This window comes from Equus asinus, chromosome 2, assembly GCF_041296235.1.
Source record: "Equus asinus isolate D_3611 breed Donkey chromosome 2, EquAss-T2T_v2, whole genome shotgun sequence".
NCBI lineage: Eukaryota > Metazoa > Chordata > Mammalia > Perissodactyla > Equidae > Equus > Equus asinus.
Window position 1 is genome coordinate 45,699,143 of NC_091791.1, and position 13,626 is coordinate 45,712,768.

The following is a 13,626-nucleotide window of genomic DNA, read 5'->3' on the forward strand; positions in this document are numbered from 1 at the left end:
AAACTCTTGCACACATTCTTAGACTGCTTTCCTACAAATATAGCCGTGTATACGGAATATACTAGTAAAGAAGCTCAGTATTTAAAAATTCCAGAATAAAAGAAAAGTTCAAACAAAAGAAGACATAAAACTGAAATTGAAATTTTGAGCCCTTCAATTATTTTCTGGCAAAGTGCTTTCTTTTCTCATAATCTACCTTACAGCTTGGAATAACTTTAGTGCTTTTATAATGTACATTTTCATTTATAAACCATACACATTGTTTTTTATGCTCCTTCTTCCCATCTCCTCTGGGAACTCAGGAAAGTTAGTCCATATTTATCTCAGTTTTACAAAATCCTCTGTCTCATTTGTCAGTTTTATAGCTTTTTTTTTAATGTACTTGTCCACTTCTTTGTCCTTCGTTCATTTTCACTCTTCCTACTACACACTCACTTCCTCCAAATTCCTACCACCTCTCTCTTCTACAAATAGTCCCTGTATTAAATAAAGAAATAAAAATGACCAAAAGTCATCAGGAGGACAAGACAAATGTTCACGGTCAAAACCATTGTTTTAATTGTTCTTGAGGAAGTGGGATGGACCGCAGGGAGACTGCCATAGCAATTCTGCAAATCAGTCCCACCATTCTCCTCTAAGCAGACAGGGGGAAACTGGCTATTTTATTGTAGTGTTTCCTATTAAAATACCAAAACATCATCTCAGCTTCTCCTTACTCAATGGAAACTAATATTGAGAGCAAATATGCCTTCATTGATTAAATATCTAGTACTTACTAAATTCTGGACACTGAGCCAGTTAGTGGAACTACTAAAACACATTGTGCAAAGCCTCAGATGAAATATGCTCTTTCATTTAATTCATAGAGCAAGATGATGAGGTAGAAAATAATATCTGACTTTTGCCGGTGAGGCTACTGTAGCTTATTGATATTCAATTATTTACTATATTGCATGTGCAATAAGAGGTGAGACAAGGAATTGACTCTCTCGGAATTCTACCTAAATGATGATGTTGATGATAAATATCAACCTCTATTTACTGAGACATTCTTTTGTTCCCAGTCCTGTGCTTTGGTCCTTTACATATGTGAATCATATGCTTTTGTCAACCTTTACAGAAATCAGGGCTGAGAGGTTAGATAACAAGCTCGTCACTAGAAGCGGACTGGAGCAGAAGTGAAGCTCAGTTCCGTCTGCTCCCCTCACTCTTCTCTCACACACTTTCTATCTCATTTCTCCATCTCTGGATCACAGGCTCTCCCCTCTGTCTTTCTACCTGTTATTCTGTCTTGCTGTTTTGTCTGTCAGTCTGTCTCTGTCTGTCTGTCTCAATCTCCCTTTCTGTCTCTGTCTTCAGATTTTTTGGCTCTATTCCCCTTGCCCTATCTTTTTCTTTTTTAACCACTTGTCTTTCTGCCAGTATGTCTGTCTATTTTCTGCCCATTTCTCTCTGTCTGACTCTCTGTCTTGCTCCTTTTCTCTCTCTCTAACTGTACCTCTCTCTTTCTCCACCTCTTACTTTCTGTCCTTTCCTCACTCTGTATCTCAGTTTCTCTCTCTGCCTCTTCTTTTTAAGCCCATCTTTCACTCTGTGTCTCTAACTTCCTTATGTCTGTTTTTATGAGTCTGTTTTTCTTGTTCTTCATGTGGCTATCTCTGTGTTTCTCTTTGAGTGTATATCTCTGGGAGTATCTCTCTTCTAAAGAAATAACCTCTCATCCAGTTTTAATGAACCTTCTCCGGATTCCAGTGCAGTGCCGCAAAGTTGAAGACATCGGTCCCTTAGATGATAAAGCAAAAAGGAAAGTCACTGTCCTTGGATAAACAATTTGCATTTCCATAAGGATTCAGTGATGCAGAATCAGAAAAGGCTCATTCTGACACCTCCATGAAAACAACAGGGAGAGCATTCATTAACTGGGCTCCCGTTTGAATGATGCACTTCATCGCACACAGCACTGTCCTCCCCTGTTCAGGAAACAGTGCTTAATTCTGTCTGAAACCCGCCCTTTCACTAGGCATTAGAATGAATGACTTCTCAAAGTGATAGCAACTACACATCTGCCATGGCCTAAGAATGCTTACACTCTAAAAGCCATTAAGAAAGTTACACCTCCTGTCAATTTCTTATCCATCAAAGAGCACAATAAACAAGCTTTGAACTTTTCTATTTACCAGTCTGAAGGAAAGAAATGCTTTATTTTCTTTTATTTCTTGAAGTAATAACTGCTTTTGCCTTTTACATTTATAGTTTCAATAGCAATGATCTGATATGTAAGGTTGAATGCAACTTTTAAACAACTTGTGAGATAAAAGGAAATTTGTCCATCACAGTACTCAGGTAGAAACTTTTACTCTTGAGGGTGGAAATTATCTTGTTGTTGCTATGGTTTGTTGAGAGAAAGACACACACATATGATCACCTTGAGAAGTAATTGCTAGAAGATTAGAATGGTTAATTATACTTTATTTAGCAATTTCCAGGTTTCTTCTTCACTACCTTGGCTGATCCTTACAAAAACTCTCATAGGCTGAGTTTTATAGATGTGCACACTGAGGCAAAAATGTTGGGAATGTGTCGTGCCTTATAAGGAAAATAACTGTCATCTTTGTACCAAAATCTGAGGTTTCTATGCTCTTTATACCAATTAATAAATTGCGTGTGTGTGTGTGTATCTTTCTCATTAGTGTGTGAGTTATTTGCAGGCTGAGACCAAGTCACACTGATCTTCATAGTCCTGCAAATCTGGCAGTTTGGTTTATGCATCACAGGTGGAGTCTACCTGAAGGCCATACTATTCATACTCACATTCAAAATTACTTCCTCAGCGCCCTCCCCAAGCATATGTGCAAGGAAGTGACAGTTGCATTTGGAATTTCTGTGTATATTTTTTCATTCTCTGGTTCTGTGACCATTTCAATCTAAATGGCTCCAGTATTCAATTTAAATGAAAGTTACATATTAATTCTGTTTCTGATTGCTTTGAACTTTTGGAATTTATACAAGATTCTACCAGGAGAACATAATCTTGCAGTAAATTACTCACAGTAGCTCTTTTTTCTCACTTGAAATTGGCTATGAGCACTAATGAATTCCCACAGTTTCTTCCAATATCTCCTTATGCAACCAGTGATATTTGAGCATGAAAATAATACATGAAGCCTCATATGTCATCATTAGTTTTGAATCTACAGTCTGCCATATTATAAAGTAGTAACAAATAAAAAGCCCATTACAAAACATATCTACATCAAGCCAAATTTTACTTGAGAGTAGCAAAAACAGTTTTGGAAAGTCACTCCTGTCAAACAAAACTATGTTTTCAATATTATAATTGTATAGCCTTCCATAAGCATGCATGTGGAAGCCATAGAGACACAGAATGAGAAAATAGTTCAAAGATACCCATCATCCCAATGGTAAGAACAAGTCTTTTAAAAAAGTGAAAAAAGAAAAAAACGAAACGAGGGTGACCAAAATCTACTCTTAACATAGAGTCCCAAGAAATTTTAAACTTTTAGATGATAAACATTCCCACTCCGTTTAAAAGTAATGTGGTCTCTTGGTTGAGATTGTTATTTCTGCCAGCTTGAATTTACTCACAGGTTGGGATCCTGAGTAAAACTTAAAACCATATATTTCTCCCCAGTGTTGAAGCTACAATGAAATGTAAATGTATACAGGGGGCTTTTGTGCTAGAAGAAAGTTGAGATAACAGCTGGTTTATGAGAGAAGCTTCGTATTATTTTACACTATGTAAGTAGAAATAAGAGTTCCTGTTGTCTGAAATTATACCTGCACATTTACAACAAAGGGGAGTACACACATACACTCTTAAAAAATATTCACATTTAGGGGATTACTTTATTATTATTTTTGGTTTTACTTTTTACTATCATTGTAAAGGCTCATTATTTATTCAGGAAGCAAAAGCCCACACGATGAAGTGATTATGGAAGGGAATCATTAATTACTCAACACACATTTGCTTGACACAGATTTGGTGATCAAAGAAAAATAGTGATTTCTTTTGACAAGAAAAGTAATAATTACCTTCTGCATTTAACTTCAAACTTAGGCTAAGGATCAAAATCCTGGGGAATTTTTGCAAATGGCTTCAGTTTATGTCTCTCTGTCCATTAAAATTGCATGATAAAAAGACAAAATGCATACTATGCAAAATTTAAATGTGGAAAGACCAAAGAACAAAGTTTGTAATGGATATTTAACTTGAACTCTGAGTTCTTTTTCTCTTAGATTTATTACTAGTGTTTTTTGAAAACTACTTTTATAGTTCAGACACTCATTAAGTTCATCAACTAATATTATTAATGGATATATTATAATTTTTAAAATCTCTCAGAAAATGAGAGGTTTTATTCAAATCTCTTCCAAAAGAATACTCAAATTTTTACCCCATAATATTGTAGACAAGTAGCAAACAGTAATATGGCACACACTCTGATCTGTTCAGGTCTCCTAATGGTTAATGTTTAGGGGTCATTTTTGTGGCAAAGCGACGGGGATTCACACTCCCTGCTCAGCGCATCATTGCAACAGCTGAGAGGTGACTCCACTCAATGCAACTGAGCACACATTCAATTGCAGTTTTATTTCATAGGATAATGAGTCTACAGCCAAGGAGATCAAGTTGCTGAAATTTGAAGACTCGCATGTACAGATAAATGCACTGACTCACACTTAGCCGCAACTAAAGAAAACTAAAGAAACTGAAAGGAGAACCAATTCGCAGTGAAAAATAAGTTCATACGAGCATAAATAAAAAGCTTCGAACTTGCTGTGAAAACTACAGGAAGCATTCCATGCTTAAAATACGCTTCTTTTACAAACTATTTGTTTCTCTGATGTTAAGCAACACAACAACTCTACCCCTTAGGTATTTGGTTACTAGATTTGACAATTAGCTCTATTTGTGAAAGCAAATGAGTACTGACTTGGAGTTAACCTTACATGAAGCTGTCATATTATACTCTAGTTAACAATGGTTCTCTGCATACATGCTACAACTCCATCACATTGATGACCATCTGTGCATTAGAGAAACACAGAGTACCAGCAGACCGGGCCTGAAACTTGTCACTTAGGGTCCACCTTCCCTAGAGCTACCAAAGTATGTTTTTAAAGTAGAGGCCACATCACAAAGCAGGAAAGCTGTTAGTATATCTAGTATTAATTTTGTATTAAAAGGATAAAGTCCACCTGGATTGGAATTCTAAATGCTGAATGATCCCAGATGCTTTCATAAAGGAGGAGATATTCTAATACACTAAAACATCTGTAATGAAAACATCAGAACACTCTATATTATAACAAAACACAAAATGTAATACTGTTAATTATGAGCAGAGTTAGACACTTTAACTTACCCACTAACTATAACCTCTAGCAACTACCACACACAAAACAAAACATCACACATGTGTGATTTGCACACACAAAAACATAACATAGCTTGTGAACCCTGATGCCTTTTTTTCTATATTTTGTCAAGGAGAAAGAAGCAAAGAAAGTGGTTGCAAATTAACACTTTTAAAAGATGACAAACAATACAGAATCATAATTCAAAGCATGTGTCTTTCTAGATAACACATTGACATCTCAACAAAATTCCAGTACCACACAGTAATCAGGACGACTGAGAGGACAAGGACTTGCGTTTGTTCCTCCAGCAGATAATTACTTGTACATCATTCCTACTCTTTTCTTTGAACAAGCGTGACAGAAAGTGATATCATGACAGAGACCCATCGTACCGAAACAAACTCTTAACTTTCTCCATACTTCCCTGCCGCCTTCAATTTGAAAGATTAAGAAAAGGGAAGAGAAAAAGAAAAAGAACTTACTTGCCAGTTCAAAGTTTCATCTTTAGCCCATGTAAGATTATGCAGCAAGTTTTCTTGCCAAGACTGCCTCCTGCACATCCCTTTCAAAACAACTAATGTTCATCATCTGGATCCAAGACGATTCGTTCGCACATTACTCTTCTCGTTTCTGTGAGGCATTCATATCCAGTCTCACATCAAGAAAATGCTACTAGAGAAAAACAAAACACCTCAACATATTCAACCAGGAGGCATAGTATCTTTCTCTCCGTTCTGAAAGGTATGCCAACTGCCTTAGTTACCACAAGCAACTAACTCTGAGCTGCTAGCAGGAATCTGTCTGCCCTCTATCTGTGGCTGTTAGCTCAGCTCGTTGATTCACTGGCAGTGAAGCAACAGCAATTAGCTGTCCTGCTGCTCATAGCACACACACAGGAGAGAGCTCAGGGCGCTAAACCACTCAGTGACTGGTGAGCTCTTCGCACCAATTAGGAGCATGTGCGACAGCCCAAAAGACAAATGGATGCCCCACAGATCATCAGTGTTGGCTGCTTTATTGTACTGTGTCCTGTCAGCCTGTGTGGTGATTCTCTGTTCTCTTTTGTGTGGTTGTTTTTACTGTTTACCTCATCAGTACTAAGAAGTTTAGCAGCTTACATTCAATGACAATATTATTGACAAGCCAAAATAATCTCTTAAGCTCCTTTCATCATTCATTCCCTCTCTCTCTCTCTTTAAATTCACCCTCTTAGATCAATCCCTCCACATCTCCACATCTTTTGAGCATAAGGAAACTTCACACATTCTATAGAAGCTAATAATAGACTTTTTAGGTTTTTATAGGCACATATGACTTATATAAGGATGTTAAGGAGAAACATACTATAAAAAAGAGCATATTTCTTCAATACTGTGATATATGAGATGCCCACAATAAAATTTTGAAAACGAGCATGTAAACTTATGACCAAAAAACAGTTATTCACTTGTCTAAATCAGCTTATACATTTCTTAAGGAATCTACCATGCCTAGGATTTAAGCAAGTTCATACCAAATTTTGCCCACGTGTTCATCTGAGCCTCTAAGAAGGAAGAATCTAAAAACGCAAGCAATATCAGACTGTATGATAGCAGTGGTGTGACACAGCAAAGATTCTGAGGTTAAGAGTACAGACAAAATCCCCACAGCATGTGTTTTCTTCATGGGCAAAGTGGATTATTTATCATTATGATACATTCACCCTATTTAAGAAAAAACAATAGCACACAATGCCTCTAGAGTGTTGCCATATTTGTACACATACATTTGCAGAGAGTAACATCTCATTTAACACAAAGTTCACTTATCTTGCAAGTTCAGTTTTTCAGAGGAGAGGGAAAAACCTTGAAGAACGTGGAAATAAGGTGGGGTCAGCCAAATGTGTCATAAGCATCAAGCAGTAAAACGTGTGTGGGCAAACAGTAGATAAATCATAGGTGGACCCCCCCCCCACCCCCAGGTCCCTCAGGCAGAGCCTCATGCTCTTACTTTTTCGTACGAGTCAAACAACATAAATCATTTGCTTCCTTCAGAACACAGAAGATTGGGGCACAGTGGTGCGGACTTGTAAGAGACAGACACAGTTTATAGTTGTACGAATTGATGTTTTAAAAGTTTACAAATTGATGCTTTCCTGAATACGCCTTTATCAATAATGTTTAAACAGAGTTGTGAATATTATGTTTGGGAAGACTTTTTTCACTTCAGTGAAACATCACGTATGTGAAACAATCCATACATCGATATTGGTTAAATAAAGCAGCTGGTATTACAAAGACTGTTCCAGTAACAATAAGAATTATTAAAAGCAGTTTTTCTTAATAAAGTCAGTTAATATAATAAAAGTAGTTTTATTAAGAAACATCATCCCTGGCGATGTTCAATTATAACTTTGATGACACAATAGACAGATAGCTGGAATACAGAAAATGTCATCTTTTCCTCACCTCCTACAAGGAATTAGATCATTACCGATTGAACTCTTACACATAACAATAGCTGATTTTCCTTTTTTTTTAAATCACCATGTTTAGATTTAGGAAAAATATATTTAATAAGATGCAAAACATGCACTAATTATCCTGCACTATAGGATGAGTATAGGCAAATTTTAGGGAATCAACTTAAAAGCCACAAAAAGCAAAAGGGAAAACGTCACTGAAAAATCCACTACCTTGAGATAAATTCTGTTAACAATATGATGTATAATATCCTAGACTTCTCTAAAGCTCTCTTTCTCTCTCTTTTACATACACATTTTGAGGCCAAACTGAATCCTGCTCTTTGCACTACATTTTAACTTCCTTTTTCTTTTAACAAAATATCATGGACATTCTGTTTGTCAATAAATCTATATTTAAATGTTCATTATTAATGATATTTAATTATATGTACATATATAATTTATTTAACAAAACACATTTTGACATTTAGGTAATTTCTAATTTTAATATATTTGTAGAACTACTTTTCATTCTATTTTGAATATCATTAGCAGAATTCTCTAGGAATGGAAATGACTGGTCCAAGAGAGTTGTTCCTACATTATTATCAAGTGAATTCTTATAGATGGCACAATGATTTTTGTATGTATCTTAGTATCCCTAATCCTTTAAGTTCCATGAGAGCAGGGATTTGTTTAACTTATCTTTGTATGCCTTAGTGACTCTAGCCAAGAGCCTCACATATATAGTAAATATTTAACGAATTTAATTATTCTATTCACAAAGTACATACCTAAAACTCCAATATCTTGCTTGCCTAATATGCCCTTAAAATAAATTATTTGAAACACTATAAAATGGTCCTTCCATAGTAAAGAATATGAGACTTCCCCTCTCCTTACCAATACATAAAAGAGTGGTGGAGCTCCTGGTGCACAGAGAATGGAGGAGACATTTTAATGGAGCAGAAACAACAATCCGGGACAAGCAAGAGAAGACCAGACAGAGAGAACAAGAAAGTCTGTGAAAGTGAGAGACATACATGGGAACAAGAACCATTATGTATTAGGTACCTCTTACTATTACGAGAATTCATAAAGAACAAAGGAAATACTTGTGCTATATATGTATAGAATGTATTCTCACAGTTGAACTGTGATTTAGGATGAACCTCAGGTTTGGAACACAGCAATAGAAATATGAAAGTAATTCAAAAGGGAGGATTCCAGCAAAGTGGAATGAGTGGCACCATGCTGTGCCAAGAACATGCATCAGAGAGGCTGGGAGCTGTGAAGAGTTAGGAACTGGACGTGGATTTGATTTCTGGCTTCACCTCTTCTAGTTAGCTAGTAAGAAGGGCAAGTAGCCTGACTTATTTAAGTCTCAGTCAGGCTCCTTATTTACAGTGAGCAAAACAAATCAGAGAATTGAAAAAGCTGTCTAATTACATTGAGAGAGCTTGCTATTATCTAAACACATTATGCTTTCTCACGCTTCTGTGAATATGTCTATAATTTGGGAAACACATCAGCATCACATGAAAGAGTGTCAGGGCTGAGCTCTCACGGTTGTATGACCTTGACCTAAATCCTTAATCTCTCTAAGCCTCTGATTTTTAACCTGGCTACTAAAGTAGTAACAATACATACCCCAAAGGCTTTTTCACGTATTTAAATGTGATATATTTTGCAGATACTTACAATAGTAAATGGAATATTGTGTATATTTGGGAATTTTTAGGTATTAATATTATCATTTTAACATAAACTTTGTTATGATTAGACTATAGGTGCAGACAAGAAAAAGCCAATATAAGAGTGGCAAGTTCCAGATAAAGCCAACCCTTGTAAGGCAATGCTCTAAAGTTGAGTTTTTATCATGTAGACAGAAGGGACTCACTATAGAATTTCAGGCAAGGGAGTCCTGTGATCAGCTACGTCACATGTTCTAAGTTTTATTTGCCTAAGGGTCATGGTGTGATTGTTAAAATGCAGATTCCTGGGGACACTCTGAATCAAAAGCTCTGGAGTGAGCCAAGGAGTGTTGAAGCTAAGTCTATGCCCATTCACTGTACACAGTAGAGCAGTGAGATCCGTGGTCACAGCTCCAGCTCTTAAAGTTCACAGTGATGCTACACCATGTCGTGGTTAAGCACTAGTATTTTGGTGCTGACCATGAGAATTGGAAACTCCATCCTGACATTGACCAGCCTGTTGATCTACACCAAGTTGCTTGATTTCTAAGCTTCAATTTTCTCATATGAAAAATACGGATGGAATTAGTGTTTTCAAATTACGTAGAATGTTTGTATAAGGCATTATTTCACAGCATGTCTGGCATATATTGTGTGCATATAAAGCATATAGGAAGAATTCTATAAATGTTAATTATATAGTGATGATCTCTTTCATGGGAACAGGAGAAAGAGAAAAGCTTTAAAAGTTAAAGAAACTTGGGGGGCTGGCCCCATGGCCGAGTGGTTAAGTTTGCGCGCTCCGCTGCAGGCGGCCCAGTGTTTCGTTGGTTCGAATCCTGGGCGCGGACATGGCACTGCTCATCAGATCACGCTGAGGCAGCGTCCCACATGCCACAACTAGAAGAACCCACAATGAAGAATACACAACTATGTACCAGGGGGCTTTGGGGAGAAAAAGGAAAAAATAAAATCTTAAAAAAAAAAAAAAGTTAAAGAAACTTGGGTTTGAATCCTGGTTTGAGACACTTAACTTCCTGAGCTTCCATTTTACTACCTTTAACCGTGGTCATGGGTAAAGTTGCCTGGGAAGGAGTCAACTGGGGCTGAAGTCCAATGTACTCAGCTCATGAGTCCATGTGTTCCAGCTTGCGGCTGTGTCTGTCCAGAGGAAGAGGCATCTTTTTCTTCCCACAAAGGCAATGTTGTGCTACCCACAGTCCACATCTACCCAGAGATGTCTTTTTCCAAATCTCATGGCGGTATAAGTGGGCTAGATAGCCTGTCTGTAATAGAGTGCTCTCTTACATGGGATAAGATGTATAAACTGCATAGCACAAAGTCTGACAAAGACATTCTTTAAAGCGTAGTAGTCAATCACATATACATGAAATTAGGTTTAGTTTATGAAAGAAGAAATGGTTATATTAGAAGCTTTAAAAAGATTTTTAACCTTGAAAACACTTTTCTATTTAAAAACCTTTAAACATTGAAGATTAGAATTTCATTTAGTTTAGAAAATGAAAAAAGTGATATATACAGTTAAAAAATGAATCATCAAATATAAAGTCAATCAACAATGGAGAGGTAGGTATGTAAATTACATTATAAGTCTTTAAGGATTGTTATGCAGCCTTAAGCTATTCAAAAAATCTATGAAAAACGTGGAGAAATAAAATAAAATGTAAAACTTTTAAAGTTGAAGAAAAATGGTATTCATTCTTTCTTAAAGACTTCGTGCCACTGTGTACATATACACATGTACTGGCAATATCATGTTGAATATAAATTTGCTGGTTATCATTGAAGAGATTGTGGTGAATTTTTTCCTCCAATGTCTCTTTTAATGAATTTTTATTTCTTAAATTTCTTTTAGCACCTCTTCCTTGCAGTCACTTTTGCTTCCATAGATAATCATTTGTATATGTTACATGTATTTTTGTTTGTGTTAGTACAAAATGTATATTTTGTGTTATTCTAAAAATTCATTAGCATTTGGTGAGAATTTTTCATAAAAATGAATTTTACACATTTTACAGAGCAATAAAATAGAAAAACATACTGCTCCAGCTGTATGTCGTAAATTGGCCACATCCTACATACAGCTGTGAAGATTACCATGAACTTTTGCATTCATGCCAGTTCATCTGTGCACTGGTATTTAATGAAAAATAAAAAGCAAATATCTGGTCAATTTTATTTTCTGTATTTAAAGTTTTGGAATCTTGGGCTGTTTTAACTGTAGATTTACATCATATCTATAAACAGTAAGTTTATATTATATTATAATGCAAAGCTACTTCTCTTGTTATCAAGAGACTTGAAATGCTGCTTACTCCATTCACTAGCTCTGGCAAATTTATAATTTACATACTAACTAAATAGAATATTTCTTATGGGCTTTGGACTCCAGTCTGCTAGTAGGGAGCATTTTGAAGTATCTGATTAAAGTTAAGCAAACCAATACTAACTCATATATTATTCTCAACTATATCTCATTGAGAAAGGAAGACATAAGAAGATCTGGCTATCCTTCCAGAATGAGGACTGAGTCCTTGATTCACCATGAACTGCAAAGTAAAGAGAAGTAGAGAAGGCATTTTTTTTTTTAAACCCAGATTAAAGCTTTAGTGAGCAAAAGCTTCCACAGTATTATCAAAATAGCCTTGCTGATTACAAGCAGTGTCTCACCAAGTTGCCTGGGATCAAGCCGTTCTAGGCTTCTTATTGTCAGTGGTCAGACTTGAGATTCACAGCTGTTGGCTATCACCACACGATAAAACCTCAACCAGGGACCTGGGGTTGGGGAGACATCTGTATTCTCACACCAGTAAGTCTTTGTCATGATTTCACATTGAGCAACTTTATTTTGATTCGAGGTAGCTATAGTTAACATAGTTTTTTGCCAGCAACATCTTTCTTTCTTTCTTTTTTTAACCTAGCACTTGCCTGTTTTATAGTGACAGCTCGAGGGATAAGGAACAGTCTAATCTTCATTTAATACTTAGCTGTGCTGAGGTTTCCAACAGGCAGACTATTATTTCAGAAGAGCAATTTGGGGATATAATATAGTAGTTCGAGGGCAATGCTGAAAGGAATAACCAATTTCATAAACATATCGTTGCGTATGTACATATATAATGTGACTAAGGTACGTGAAGAAGATGCTGAACTATTCACACCATTTTTTAAACAATTCTTAAGGAATATTGAATATAGAATGAGAAATTTATCTCCATGTACATCTGATGGACTTTCAAATATAGAAACTATTTTTAAGCTTGGATGAGAATAGACATTATAAAGTCAAATTATTTGACTATTTCACATAATCTAAAATCTTTTGTAACTAGGAAAGTAAAACTAAGAAGAAGTGTAGATAATAATTATTACAAAGTATTTTCTAAATGCCATGCTTGTCTTTTACCTATTTTGTCCTTGCCTTAGGGATACTTTGTTTTCTAAAGAGAAAATTTTAGACATTACAATATAGTTTAAAGGGTTTGAATAGAAAAAAATGCAACACTTATGCTGCTTCCTCTCAATTCCAATTCTTATATGCTGGATGTATTAGTATTGCATCGTTGTATAACAAATCACCACAAGTTTAGCAGCTTACGCAACACGACTTATTACCTCATAGTTGGTATGGGTCATAGATTCAGGGCAGGGGTCCACAAAGCTGTAATCAAGGTATTGGCTGGGCTGAGTTCTCTTCTAGAGGCTCGGCTAGGCAAGAATCCATTTATATGCTCATTTAGGTTATTTGGCAGGCTTCATTTGGTTGTGATTGTGTGACTGAGGGCCTGGGCCTGGGCTTGACTTCTGACTATTGGTTGGTGGTTGGCTTCAGGTGTTAGAGGTTGCCTTTTGTTGCCTCTGCCACGTGACTCTATTCTTAGGTCACAGCATGGCTGTTCACTTTTTCAAGGCTGGCAGGAGAAGCTCTCTGTTGACTAGCAAGACAAAGCCTTACATCTCTCTTGTGACGTAATCACAAGATTGATATCCCACAACCTTTGCCATATTCTATTGGTTATAAACAAGTCACCAATTCCTCCCACATTCAAGGAACTGGTACCTTGAATGTCTCTCCTGGATATA

General features: G+C 36.3%; 1 protein-coding gene across 5 annotated transcripts in view; it reads right to left on the reverse strand.

Annotated features, from left to right (window-relative positions):
* The window catches only part of PCDH15 (protocadherin related 15), a 1,592,394-nt gene that overhangs the window by 869,083 nt on the left and 709,685 nt on the right, over window positions 1–13,626 (reverse strand). For 2 of the 5 annotated variants that reach the window (XM_070487962.1, XM_070487971.1), the window contains exon 1: window positions 5,868–6,236. The exons of 1 other annotated variant lie outside the window; for it this stretch is intronic. The gene's annotated coding sequence lies outside the window, so the exon portion shown is untranslated. Of the gene's footprint in view, window positions 1–5,867; window positions 6,237–13,626 lie in introns of those variants that run through there. 2 more of the 5 variants (XM_070487976.1, XM_070487981.1) reach the window with 1 other exon arrangement.